Here is a 12,277-nt window from a genome sequence, read left to right as displayed (position 1 = left end):
ACCAATCAACAACACTCCCACCAACATTAGTGAATTTAGTGAAATTTAATAAAGTTTAAAGTGGGGAGGATGGAAGGAAGCAGGATTTCTATTGTAGTAAAGTAACTAAATTAGGCACAAGCTATGTCTGATTTAAAAATACGCCTGGGTTAAGCCACCAGGGAATACTACTGACCTTTTAGTCCATGTTGACCCTATCCTCATACAACTCAATGGCCTTTCCCCCCTCCTCTGCCTCCCCCACTCCATCTCTCCTCCTTAGTCACTATCTCAGGATAGCTCTCAGGAACTCCAGCTTCTTTTCCAAGCTCTCAAACTCTCAAACCTACCTCAGATTCATTATCACGAACCCAAACTTACCCAGGTGCTCGGTAGACATTTTGGAATTAATGAACAATTATTTTTTTCAAGTTTATTATTTTAATTATCATACTGTAGAACTGACTTTTAAAAATACTAAATGTTGGAGGGAAGTTTTTGTCAGACTCAAGACCCTCAAGATTTAAATGGAAAGAGGAAGCACACCGTGGTGCTCTGGGGGAAAACAGACCTTGCTTCCATCATGGTTTCCATTTGACTGGCTGTGCTGCTTTGGGCAGTTTACTGAACTTCCCAGATCTTCAATTCTTCCGTCTCCAAATGTGATTGATAGCAATGTGTTCCTCATGGTTTTGTCTAAGTTAAATTAAATAATTCACGTACAGCATTAGTCTACTCCTTGGCATGTGGTCAGTGTTTTGAAAGTGTTAGCCACCACTGTGAATAAAGTTTCCTCAGTCAAACATCTTTTTCAATTTTCTAAACTCACGAAAGATTTTTCAATGTGCACTGAAAATTTAGCTTGAAAGACTTTGAAGCATGTACTAAGGATATTTACTACCAATTTTTTTTGTCTGTCTATCATTTGCCAAACCGTCATCAAGATTTCCTGAAAATACATCTCAATAACTTCTGTACTGAAGGCAATTTATGTGACTGGCAGAATAATAGAGGAACTATTAGTAAAATACATTTTATCAATTTTACAACTCTCCCTGCTAGCATGATATCAAGATCTGATACTATGATTCTTAATAACAAAGAAACATTTTGACCTTTGGCAAAATTGTAAATTAGAAATTGTTTAATTTAGCACGAAGTTTCTTTTCACTATCTCTATCCCAGCCTTAGGCTAAGCTCCAGACCTATGCTGTCCAATATGATAACCACTGGTCACATGGGGTTATATACATTTTAATTAAAATGACTAAGTAAAATTTAAAATTCAGTTACTCAGTTGAATTAGCCACATTTCATGTATTCAGTAGCTACATGTGACTAGGGTACTCTCTTGGAGAGTGTGCATATGAAGTTTTTTATCTTTGCAGAAAGTTCTATTGGACAGTGCTGCCTGAGACTCAACTGGTATCCTTCTTTAGCCTGGCACCCTCAAAACTACTTCCTGCTTGGTGCCATCACCCCAATACCTTCTCCTTCTGAGATATTCCTGTTCCTTGCTTATATTATCAACTAACAGAAAGTAAGGTGCTGTGGTGCTAATAGGGAGCAAGCTCTGAGATCACTTCCAGGTAAATGAATGTCTCTTCTTTCCTCTTCTACAGCAGTATTTCTCAGAGAGAGGTTCTAGAATGGCTATTTTAATAAACTAGAATGCTTATTTAAATTTGAGATTCTTAGACCCCCACATCGGACCTTCTAAATTTGCATATTGAAACAGCTTCCTCAGTCATTGTTATGGAATGCTTAGCGTTGAGAGCTGTTGCTGAAAGATCCAGCCACTATTGGTATTTGATTACCAGGGCCAATACAGTTAGATGTTAGTCTGTATAGAAATGAGCAATGCCAAGTTTTGGTACCTGGGGAACACATTTTTGGAGAAAGATTGGTTTTGTTGCTCTTTAAGATCATATGGTCACCTCCATATAGACTGATCACAGACCAATTGGCTAACATGATTCAATGTGACGAAGTCGACTTACTAATTTTGAAAAAATTTACACTTGAGATTTTTAAAAAGTTAATATTATGGGATACTGTTCACTTTTATAATTTGGTTTTCCATCATTTATAATTTGATTTCATGTGATTTTAAAATTTCCCTTTGAGAAGGAAAGACTTTGAAAGAGGAAACAAAACAGGTAAAAAGTAGACATTACATAAAACTGGAAACTTTTACTAAATAGACAAAAAAAGTCAAAACTAGAAGCAAAACTAAGCAGTTGGAAAATCCTCTGGCAAGTCTCATCAAAGAAAAATATGTATAATTAAATAATATTAGAAATAAGAATGGAAAAACATAGAGGCAATACTTAGATGATTAAAAATAATGACTAAGACAATGCGGTAGAAGAATCATAAGCTATGTTTTGTTTGATCAGTTGTCAATACTTACTATAAAGCTATACTAATTACTGTAGTGCAATTTGCCACAAATAGATGAGAAAAGCAGAACAGAGAACACGGAAATAAGCCTTGAAAGATGAGAGAGCTTCCTGGAGGATAAAGGTGGCATTGCTAAGCACCAGAGAATGATGCTGAAACAAGTGACCATCCACCTGGAAAAATATAACATTAGACCCCTAACTTGCACCATAATACAACTCCAGATGAATTAAAACCCTCGATGTGAAAAATTAACAGTAAAACAATTAGATAAAATATAAGCCATTAAAAATACCACTTTATCCAAATTTATCAACTTGACCTTTTTTATCCTGTTTTCTGATTACATGGGTGAAATACTCCTTCTTCAAAGGCTAAGGGTTTTTTTTTTTTTAATTTAATTGTGCACCGGATCCTCCCTGTTTCTGGTACTCATGCCTGACTCTCCTCTCTCCCCTGTCTCATCAGTTTCTCACCGATTTTATAAAATTGCAACAATGCAGCATGTTCTAACAGCACTCAGCTAAGAAAAAGAAACCTGCTCCAAATCTCCTCTTATTATCTAGTTTCACTTCTCTGTTTGTCTTAAAACAAAATCTATCAAGACTTGTCTTCACTTACCTTCTCTTCTCCCCACAAAACTGTCCGGTCAGGCTTGCATTTCCTCTACTTTGGATGCTACTCTTGACAAGATCACCGCAGACTTCCACCTTGCCAGGTTCAATGGTATACTTCAGTCCTTGTTTTTCTGATCTCTCAGCTGCATTTGGCACAAACTGATCCCATTTTAACATTGCATAATACCTTTCTTTACCTGGCTCCAGAAGTGGATTTTCCATGGAGAAATAAAGCTTAGGTTTGAAAAGAATTACGGATTTTTAATTTAGACTTTTTTATTTTCAAAATGGCTCCCCAACTTGTGTTAGCAGCTAGCTTTCCCAAATATCTATGTATTCCTGCTTATGTTATGAATACCACTCCCCTGATTTTTATTGAAGGACAGTAGTTAAAGGCATGGGCTCTGGAATCAGAATGAATTTAAATTATTGTCTATAATTTCTATCTTTTTGAATTGTTCCATATTTTATAATAACGACTATAAATTTGTATAATCTCTTATAATTTTTTATTTTTTAATAAAATAGATTCCTAGAAAAAGGCAAATGATCTGTTTCTTGAAAAGCATAAATTACCAGAATTGACTCAATATTAGAAATAAAGCTTTATTGAAAAGTAAAAAATGACTGTGAAAAAATGTTGAAAAAGTGACTAAAACAGCCAAAGACTTATATACCTTACTAGCAGTCCCTTTCCACAAAATGGACACACACACATATACACAGGCTCAGATGGTCTTATATGTGCATTTGATCAAATCTATAAAGGGCTTATAATTCCTATGTACTTTAAACTCTTCCTGAACATCAAAAAGTAGTAAGTCAAGAAAACTAAGTAGACTCACTAAAATAGTGTGCCCACTCAGATGATAGAGATACAGAGGTGAAAACTTGGATATTTCTTTAAAACAAGTTCTTTATTATTATCTGAACTATTTGAAAAATAAAATTCCATTATGGAAAAATTGTGACTATAACACACATGTTTCTAAAGCAAAGTATAAAAGACAAGGTAACTTTTCTGGAATTTTTAAGGACTTTTGGGCAAAACAAGATCTCGTCGGATTTTCTTGCAATGATTGACACAAAGTTTTGCTTATTCTCAATAAAAAAGAATTATCTGTCAACGAACACAAGTTCACACATGTACACACACACACACACACACGAGTACAATTCATAAAGGTCGGACATAAATCTATTTATTCCATGAAAATAATACAATTTAATACGGTTGAGGACACTGAGAAATGGGTCAAGCCATCTACATATTGCTTACTTGTCTGGAGACCATTAGAAACACAAGCAGAATTCTGACAAGCTAGGTTAAACACATTTACCTGACAACATTTGCCTGTGAATCCCAGAGTTCTTTAATCTAGGAAATAGGAGGAGCAAAGAGCCAAGTAACCAGAGACATTTAGAAAAGTGTTTTAGCTGAGGAATAGGAATTTTTTTTTTTTTTTTTTTGACGGAGTCTCGCACTGTAGCCCAGGCTGGAGGGCAGTGGCGCCATCTCGGCTCACTGCAAGCTCCGCCTCCCGGGTTCACTCCGTTCTCCCGCCTCAGCCCTCCGCCACCACGCCCAGCTAATTGTTTGTATTTTTAGTATAGACGGAGATTTCACCATGTTAGCCAGGATGGTCTCGATTTCCTTACCTCATGATCCCCCGCCTCGGCCTCCCAAAGTGCTGGGATTACAGGCGTGAACCAAGACGCCCGGCCGGAGTAGGAATTTTATGGGTTATAAACTAAGGATCTGGAGGTCGACTTGAGGAAGAAACCTGGAGTATAAAAATTCAGTTTGGAAAAAGACGTTTTGTCTCTTAAACTGAAGCACATTCCTGCCATTCATTCGGACCATACGAAGATAAAACTAAAAACTTTTCTCTAAAACTCCTGGTGATGGTAGTTGAGTCAATGAGCCACCAGCAACAACAAAGGACAAAAAGGTATGTATGATTCACCACGTGTTAATGCGAATGGTAAATTATTGCATCATTACAAGTTAATCAGAAATTTTAAGTTCTATCATTTCAAAATTGACTGAATAATAGGATAGTGTAGTGGTATTAGCCAAATACTGTAAGAGTCATGTTTTTCTAAAGACCTAGTTTTGCTGCCTAAGTTGAGAACAAAACAAAATTTTTGGCTCTGGTCTTTGCCTCCCCCTCTCACCACATCTTGCACCCTAACTGTATGTCCCTCCTTGAACTGTTCCAAATATTCTATGCTCCTTGCTCTGCACTGAACAAGCTATAATATGCCTAAAAATGTCACTCCTTTAAAACAACAACTAAGTTCAGATGTGAGTTGCATGATATTTTGATTAGGACCAATGACCCAAAGTCAGTGATGTAGAGAGTCATTTCACAATTACAGAAAAAATTTCTGGTTCTTAGTATGAGTTCTAACATTAATTGAGTATGTCACTTTGATACGTCTTTTCTTGTTAAATATTTCATGAAGAAGGTGCGATTTTCATTTCTGTAATACAGATGAGAAAACTGAGGCAAACTAAGAAAATGTCAGAGCAGAGTAAAAATTTCAGCCTTCTTAATCAGTATTCTATACTAATTCCTCTGAGTTATATGTGAGTTGAGTTGATACACACACACACACACACACACACAGTGCAGAGCTATAGATTTAAAAGAAAACAAAACAAGATCTTCTAGGATTTTCTTGGAATGATCAACACAAAGTTTTGCTTATTCTCAATATAAAATAATTATCTGTCAATGCACACAAGCTCACACATGTGCACGCACACGCACGCGCACGCACACACACACACACACACACACGAGTACTATCCATGTTTTCCCCCAAAGCTATGAAAAGGTTACCTAATCTAAAAAAAGATATTCAGCTTCACATCTTATGAGATGCTATATAGTTTTAATATCTGTCCTGCCCTGCAGCTATCTCCCAACAATAAACTATACATAGAAATCAGAGTGTAAGGAGAAAATAAAGATATATAGTGACACCAATATGGGAAAGCAGAACATCTGGAAATTCAGTGAAAATATTAATAAACTCTGAAAAATTTAGTCAAACTTTTTAATATCATGTAGCCAGAATAAATGGTTAACTGAGTCAATTTGATATTTTGGTATTGCTTGAAAATAAAATGACTTAAAATGGTCTAATTTTTTCTAAATTATTCTTTTGTGAACTGGCCATTTGATTTTAGTTACATGTCTGTTTACAGTTAGATGAAGTATAAATAAATGTAGACATTTTCGCTCAATGGATTGTATTCTACTCAGAGGAGCAATAAATTAGCTGCATATTACCAAGGTTTACATTCCTAGAAGTATATTTTAGAATATTGGTCTGGAAATGATGTAATGTTTTTAAGATGTTCACGTACGATGGTCAGTAACTCAAATCTCCTGATCAAATTAAGCACATAGATTCTTTTAAAGATACTCTTCTACTCCTAAATGTGAAATAAAGCCAGCCAGAAAAATTTTGACATGTAACGTGGAGGTAAAAAAGATAACCAAAAGCAGAAGAAAATCCTAGCAATGGGTGCTACAGTGGTCTTGAATAGAAGATGGGAGAAGTATGTGGAAGTTTGTCTGGAAGATCCTGGGGTCAGATGTGCAGGATTCCCCCAATGAGAGAGAAGAAAAATACATGTGCTTCTATTCTTATTTTGTTTTTTAATTTTTTTTATTATGGTAGAATGTACAATATAAAATTTGCCATTTTAACAATTTTTAGGTGTACAATTCAGTGGTATTAGGCATATTCACATTGTTGTGCAAACATCACTATTATCCATCTTCAGAACTTTTTCGTTTTCCCAAACTGAAACTCCATAATTACTAAGTCATAACTCCTTATTTTCCTCTTCCCCCAGCCCCTGGTAACTGCTCCCTTACTTTCCGTCTCTATGAATTTGACTACTCTAGGTACCTCATATATGTGGAATCACACAATATTTGTCTTTTTGTGTCTGGCTTATTTCACTTAGCATGATATGTTCAAAGTTCATCCATAACGTAGCATGTATCAGAATTTGGTTCCTTAGTACGGCTCAGTAATATTCTAGTGTATGTGTATACTACATTTTAAATATCCATTCAGTGGTCCATAGACCTTTTAGTTGTTTCCATTTTTTGGCTCTTGTAAGTAATGCCGCAATAACATGAGTATACAAATATCTGCTGGAATCTCTCCTTGAAACCTCTTTAGGTATAAACCCAGAAGTGATGTTTTTTAAATTTTTAAAACTTTTTGTGGAAATATACAGAATGGTACACAGATCATAAGGGTACAGCTTAATGAATTGTCTTTCAGATAACACACCCATCTAAGCAGAAGGCAGATCAAAAGGCAAAACATTGACCAGCACTTCAAGCCCCACCCCCATCCAGACCTCAGGCCGCTGCATGGGTGTCCACTTTCTTGACTTTCAACCTAGATCAGTCATGTCTGGTTTTTGAACTTATATAAATGGTGTCATACAATACATACTCATTTTTTTCACTCAACATTATGTTTGTGAGACTATAAAAATTCTGTTTCTGAGGTTATTAACATTACCTAACCTTCTAACATTTCTGAGATCTTTAAAAACCCATATTGCCACTTATAGTTTTAATGTGTCCATTCTCATTGATATATAATATTCCATCATATACATATTATGTAATTTATATGCTGATTCCATGATTGATGGGAATTGTGCCTCCTTTCTTTACTCTTTTATCCTTACAAAAATCTTCGGTGGTTGAGAGTCCTTGTAGAGAGATTCAGGGTGTTGGACTTTTCCTTCTTGCATTGTAAGAAAAGAAACAAATGAAGTAACTACAAACCTTGTCTTAAAAAAAGCATTTACCATTTTACTTTCAACCTATATTTTGGACTTATCCTGATCTGCCAGTACCTCCATTCAGCTGTGGCTTCCTGACAACCAGATAAATTCTCTTCTCTTCTTTTACACTTCCCTCAGAAGTACTTAGTTAGGCAATTTGACATTTTTTTTCCTCTTCAGTATCAAAGGGTGATCATCTAATTTTAGAAATTGTGTATTTTAATGTGAGTGCAGTTTAGAGGTCTCCCTGCTGAGGTTGCCAGAGTTGGATTCAAGGGAACTTAGGTGGCAGTGGGTGTTGGGGAGGAAGAGCAAGTATCTAGCGTGAGGAATAAGCTCTTGCTTTTTCTGTCATAGCCACGGGATTTATACCTACTGGTACATTCGGTGGGTTCCCTTTGACTTAACCATCCCTTCAAATCTTTCTTTCTACCAGCACCATCTCACCAGGATGATTCATCACTTTTTCCTACATAATCACTCTGGGCGATATTGGAGCCCATTACTCTAGTTCCTGGAGCCTTTCTCCACAGGTCCCACTCTTACCTCCCATCTCAAGGAGCTGGGTACTTTCAAACTCATGACCCAGAAGTTCTTCTACTTTAAATTACATGTCCCTTAGGAATGTTCTTTTTGAATGGCTAGTAGATGGCATAGCTATCTGTATTACTTTGTTTTCATTCTTTTGTGTATAATGACATACCCGAAACTGGGAACAAAAAGAGGTTTAATTGGATTTACAGTTCCACATGGCTGGGGAGGCCTCAGAATCATGGTGGGAGGCAAAAGGCACTTCTTAAATGGCAGGGGGAAGAGAAAAAATGAGGAGGAAGCAAAAGCGGAAACCCCTGATAAATCCATCAGATCTAGTGAGACTCATTCACTATCATGAGAACAGCACGGGAAAGACCGGCCCCCATGATTCAATTACCTCCCCCGGGTCCCTCCCACAACATATGGGAATTCTGGGAGATACAATTCAGGTTGATATTTGGGTAGCGACACAGCCAAACCATATCACCATCTTTGTTTTACCAATAGTTATTTTATGTTTTGAATGACCAAGAAACTCCAATAATAGGGTATGGAATAAAGGGAGAATGGCTAAAAAGCCTCAAGCTTTTGAGTAAATTGAATCTAAAGTTACTGATTTCGTGGATTACAACAGTGAAGTCTTCATATTGGTTCATCCCTTGGCTATAGCAGTGAGATTCAGGGCAAAGAACAGGCATCTTATGGACTGGATTGGGGCTCCTCAAATTCATATGTTGAGACCCTCTCCCCCAATATGACTGTATTTGGAGACATGATTTTAGGAGGTAATTAAGTTTAGATGAGGTTATAAGAGTGGGGCTCTACTTCTATAGGGCCAGTGGCTTTACAAGAAGAGGAAGAGAGAGCTCTTTCTGTCGCTCTCCGCCATGTGAGGTCACAGTGAGAAGGTGGCCATCTGCAAGCCAGGAAGAAAAGAGCCCTCACCAGGAAGAAAATCAATTTGCACTTTTATCTTGAACTTCCCATCCTCCAGAACTGTGAGAAATAAATTTCTGTTGTTTAAGCCACCTAGTTGATGGTATTTTGTTATGCTTACGCTGGCAAACTGCAGCTTTGTACCCCTGAATGAGTCGTTTATGCTCTTTAAGTTTCAGTTTCCTAATTTATAAATTGGTGATAATAATTCTTACTCCACCCAAGTTGTTGGGGAGATAAATGAGATCACATATCAAGGAGTGCAACAGATGCCGAGTGCATTTCTTAAAAAATGATGCTTCCTTTTTTCTCCCATCCTGTGCTCCCTACCACCTGATCACAACTGTAAAAGGTAAAGGGAACAATAATACCACCATCACTTTTCAAACAATGAAATAATAATAATGGCTAAAAATTATTGAGTACTTACTATGGGCCAGACACTCTACTAAACACTTTATTTGCTTTATCTTGAGTCCTCACAGAACACTTTAAAGTAAATATTGTGATTCCTTTTAACAGAGAATTAAAACTGAGGAAACCAAGACACACAAAAGGCAAGTAACTTCTCAAAGTTACATAGTTATTATTTGGTGGAGCCTGGATTCCTGTCTGTCTGACCACCTGGGCTGAGTTCTTATTTATTTTCTTATTCCCAAGTATGCGATTGTTGGTCATTCAACCCTAAGGGCACAGGAGATTCAATCACTGCTCTCATGCACCTCACTCTCTAGTAGGAAAGATGAAAATAAGATTGGTAATTAATAAATAGAGTGATAAATGTTAAATTTGCACAGGCTGTTGTTGAGTACAGAGGACAAATACCAACTGTCTGAAGTAGCCAGAATCAGTCTGCTGAGTTGACAAGGTTGAGAAGAACATATCATGCAGAGGGAATTAAAACACCGAGGCATAAGGGCAAGGCTCATTGGACATCCACATGTAGTTCTGGGTGCCTGGAGTGAAGGACCTACAGTCGGGAAATGGAGTAAATGAGGCAGGAGAGGTTTGTAGAGGCCAGGTTACAAAGAACATTTATATGACATAGAAAGGCATTTGAATTCTCTTCTATGCAATATATGTGTTAGAAAGCCATTCTTGGGCTGGGCACCGTGGCTCATGCCCATAATCCCAGCACTTTGGGAGGCCGAGACGGGTGGATCACCTGAAGTCAGCAGTTCGAGACCAGCCTGGCCAACATGGCGAAACCTTGTCTCTACCAAAAATACAAAAATTAGCCCAGCGTAGTAGCGTGCGCCTCTAATCCCAGCTACTTGGGAGGCTGAGGCATGAGAATTGCTTGAACCCAGGAAGTGGAGGTTGAGGTGAGCTGAGATCACGCCATTGCACTCCAGCCTGGGTGACAGAGCGAGACCCTGTCTCAAAAAAATAAAAAATAAAATAAAATAAAATAAAAGCAAGCAAGCCACTCTTGTATGCCTTCCCCTTCAAGATAGTGTTTCTTCAGAGAAGAGTCTGTCCTATTCATCTCTGAATATCTAAGGCCTAACATGAGGTAGTCACTCAATGAATATTTGTTGAATGAATGAATGAAGGAATGAGTGAATGAATAAGTGAATAGTATTAAGCCCATCATAATGTATACTTTTTGATCACTCTAACTGCAGGGGCACAAGGTTCAAGGATGTCAAAAATGAGGTAAGGGCTGAGTACAGTGGCTCATGCCTGTAATCCCAGCACTTTGGGAGAATAAGGTGGGTGGATTGTTTCAGCCCAGGAGTTTCAGACCAGCCTGGACAATACAGGGAGATCCCCTATCTACAACAAAAATACAGAAACTTAGCCAGGTATGGTGGCACGTGCCTACGGTTCCAGCTACTCGGGAGGCTGAAGTGGGAAGATCACCTGACCCTGGGAGTTTTGGGCTGCAGTGAGCCTTGATTGTGCCACTGCAATCAAGCCTGGGTGACAGAGTGAGACCCTGTCAAAAAAAAAAAAAAAATGAGACAAGAGATAGGAGAGAGGGAATTATGCAACAAAGGCATAGTGAGGAGGGTATTGGAAAGTCATTCAGGAGAGTGACAATTATTAACCAATACAAGATAATCCAGAGTATTGGCTGGGGGCAGAGTGAGGTGAGGTAAAGATGGGGAGAAGCAGATTTGGGGAGAATACAGTTGAGTTTTGGACGTATTGAGTTTGAAGTGGTTGGAACCTGCAGATGGAGGTTCCTGGTTGTCACTTAGACATAGAAAGTAGGGCAAAGGGTCATTGTATTAAAACTAAGGCCATGCCTATTTATTGTGAGAGAGAATGTGTAGAGGCAGACTGCAGAGAGTTCTAGGGTCAAATCCTAGAAAAAAAAAAACAAGCACTTTCAAGAATTTGGTACATGTTATTGAATCTTATTTGCTGTCAATGGTAGAGAAAGAGGAGCCAAGAACGTGGGTTTAGGAGGAGTATGAGATGATATGAACCTTGTGTCATGAAGTCTAAGGAAAACTCAAGGAGGTATGCATCCAACAGGTAAATGCTGCAGAAAGGAGTAAATTTAGAACTATTTCCTTTATATTGTTTGGTAGAATATTTATTGGGGAAATTATATAATATCTATGGAATTAATTTTAAAACAATTTTAAGTGTCTGCTTTGCCTGGTGCTATATTTTTTTCCATGAGTTGGGTACATTTTATATTCAGCATCTGAAACTGAGGATTTAAGAAAAGTAAATCACACCTACAAATAGCAGTTCTTTTTTCATGAAAAAAAGAAGAATGTTAACACAGTATAATACCAGGAGGATACAGTGAGTGTAATTGCTTGCTTGCTTAAGGCATCATTAAGTTGGTGGTCAGTGCAAAAAATAATAGGACCAAATGGAAATTTCTGAGCAATTTGTGTGCTGACTTTTCTGGTGGTAAAGGCTCTCTAGGATGACCATGAGAATATACTATCTCAATAGACTAAAATATTACAAATAGAAGCATAATGGAAAATTCAGCACGGTAATTCATTTA

The sequence above is a fragment of the Pan paniscus genome, chromosome 7, assembly GCF_029289425.2.
Source record: "Pan paniscus chromosome 7, NHGRI_mPanPan1-v2.0_pri, whole genome shotgun sequence".
NCBI classification, from domain to species: domain Eukaryota; kingdom Metazoa; phylum Chordata; class Mammalia; order Primates; family Hominidae; genus Pan; species Pan paniscus.
This window is presented reverse-complemented; position numbering follows the sequence as displayed.